General features: G+C 30.5%; 1 protein-coding gene across 1 annotated transcript in view; it reads left to right on the forward strand.

Annotated features, from left to right (window-relative positions):
• Positions 1–1,652: 1,652 nt before the first annotated feature.
• The window catches only part of LOC111088575, a 63,321-nt gene continuing 62,415 nt past the window's right edge, over positions 1,653–2,558 (forward strand). Inside the window, exon 1 of the mRNA XM_022399102.1 lies at positions 1,653–1,736. The gene's annotated coding sequence lies outside the window, so the exon portion shown is untranslated. The remainder of the gene's footprint in view (positions 1,737–2,558) is intronic.

The following is a 2,558-nucleotide window of genomic DNA, read 5'->3' on the forward strand; positions in this document are numbered from 1 at the left end:
TATCTACTCACACATTACATTCCCCTCTTTTATATACCAGCCTACCCTATATCTAGTAAGAAGTAGAACATTCGCCAAAGTACATGATATTTCTAGAAACGTTGCGTCACAGTGGTCATGTGACTCGATGACGCAACAGTATCATTCAAAGAATTTCAACATTAAATTGATTCAAAATATTCCTTTAAATGATTATAAAAGATATGCATAAAGTTAATATAAGTAGTAGATCTGTGAAGGTGCAGTTGTAACAAAGTAATGCCTACATGGAAAAGTTTCAGCAAGAATACTTAATTTTTTATGCATGAACATGGTCATGTGTTTAACTTTTGTAAAAGAGTAAAAAATTGCCAGAACATATAAGATAATGTGCTATGAACTGATGAAACAAAGAATATGAAAACTTTAGATAAATGGGTTTAGGGTGATATGACAATGGAAATTTCAGCAAAACAGGGAAACTTGGGAAGGGATTTTAAGCGATTGGTAAATGTTTTCAAAATTGATGATTGTTATATGAAGAAAGAGTGGTATCACAAGATTTTAACATCTTAACTTTGCACAATACCCAGAGAACAATTAAATTTTATTGGCCTTGGCTTTGATTTTTAGCAAAATGATGACCCAAAACCTACCACATAGCTAAGTAAGGGATATTTGAAGAAGAAAAGAGGTGTTTATATGAAAGTTATGAAATTGCCGACCCTAAGTCCTGATTCTATAATTCGATTGAAAAGTAATGTCGCACAAAAGAACCTAACGAATCTGCAGAAACTATGCAAAAAAATATAAAATAATTGGTAGGATCAATCTATCAATTAATTCTAAATGAGGAGTTACTAAATATTGACTATTCAATTTTTTATGCATATTTCAAAATATAATTTGTTTGTTTGTTTTGAATTTCATGCAAAACTACACAAGGACTATATGTGCTAGCCATCCCTAATCTAGCAGTGTAAGACTAGAGGGAAGGAAGCTGGTCATCACCACCCACAGCCAGCTTTTGGGCTACTCTTTTACCAATGAATATTGGAATTGAACATCACATTATAAAGCCCCCACGGCTAAAAGGGTGAGCATATTTTGTGGGACAGGGATTTGAACCCGCGAACCTCCGATTGGGAGTTGAGTTCCCTAACCACCTGGCCATGCCGGTCACCAAAACATTTTAGAGAATATATATATTTAATTGTTTAGTTTTCTAATAGGAGAAATTACTGATCTATTTATGATAAGTTTTATTTATGTTGTTAATATATATATATATGATTTTTATGAGTAGTTGAATGTCAATTTCAAGATACAGGACTTACTTATTGCACCGTGTGATCTGGTTTTAGTAACCAATTTTATTTTTATTATGTTTTTTTTTAGTTTTAGGTTTGGCATGAAATAATGGTTAGGGTGCTAGACTTGCAATTTGGGGGTTGTGAGTTCAAATCATCTCATCAAAAATGTTTGCCCTTTCAGCCGTTGGGGAATTATAATGTCACAGTCTATTCCATTCTTTGTTGTTAAAGAGTAACCTAAGAATTGGCAGTGTGTGGTGTTGACTAGCTGTTTCCTATCTAGTTTATCTAATTAGGGACTGCTAGTGCAGATAGCTCTTGAGTAGCTTTGCACAAAGTTTACCAAACAAACAAATCTCTAGTTTTCAGTTTCTTTAGGAGCATTTTCCTTCCAACAAATGGCTGCAGGTGATAGATAGTAATCTTAGAAGTGTAAAATTGCAGGTTTGAGTTCTCATATCTCCTAATATTAAAAAAAAAGTAATTGGTATTGTTGACTGCATTCTAACACACAAGTTACCAGAACTGTGCAATTTCAAATGCAAATTATTATAACATTAATTGCATTATGTTCTAAACAAGTAAGTTTAGAAACCTCATATTCCTAAAAGTAACTTAACGGATAACTATAAAAGAGGAACAATAATTTGTTAACTACTATATGGCAGTAATAAAAATATTTACAGGAATTAGAACATTTTATCAAAATAATTTGTTTACTATATGGCAATAATAATCATATTTACAGAAAGTAGAACACTATGTAAAATAATTTATTTACTATATGGCAATAATAATCATATTTACAGAAAGTAGAACACTACGTAAAATAATTTGTTTACTATATGGCAATAATAATCATATTTACAGAAAGTAGAACACTAGATAAAATAATTTGTTTACTATATGGCAGTAATAATCTTATATACAGAAACTAAAACCTTTTATCTAAAATTATATTGACTTTTTCATTAATGATAACATTTCAACAATCTTGAGACACCAGTTAATTACAGGAAGCCATCTAATTCTAGTTTCATATAATTATGCATACTACTCACTATAAGATAAATATTTCTATTTTATGTAACATGAAAACTTCCACATTAGTATATTAATCTATATTAGCTAGTTAAGCAGTCTAGTTCCTATTTTCATATAATTATGCATACTGCTCACTATGAGATAAATATTTCTATTCTACGTAACATGAAAACTTCCACATTAGTATATTAATCTATATTAGCTAGTTAAGCAGTCTAGTTC

The sequence above is a fragment of the Limulus polyphemus genome, unplaced genomic scaffold, assembly GCF_000517525.1.
Source record: "Limulus polyphemus unplaced genomic scaffold, Limulus_polyphemus-2.1.2 Scaffold4033, whole genome shotgun sequence".
NCBI lineage: Eukaryota > Metazoa > Arthropoda > Merostomata > Xiphosura > Limulidae > Limulus > Limulus polyphemus.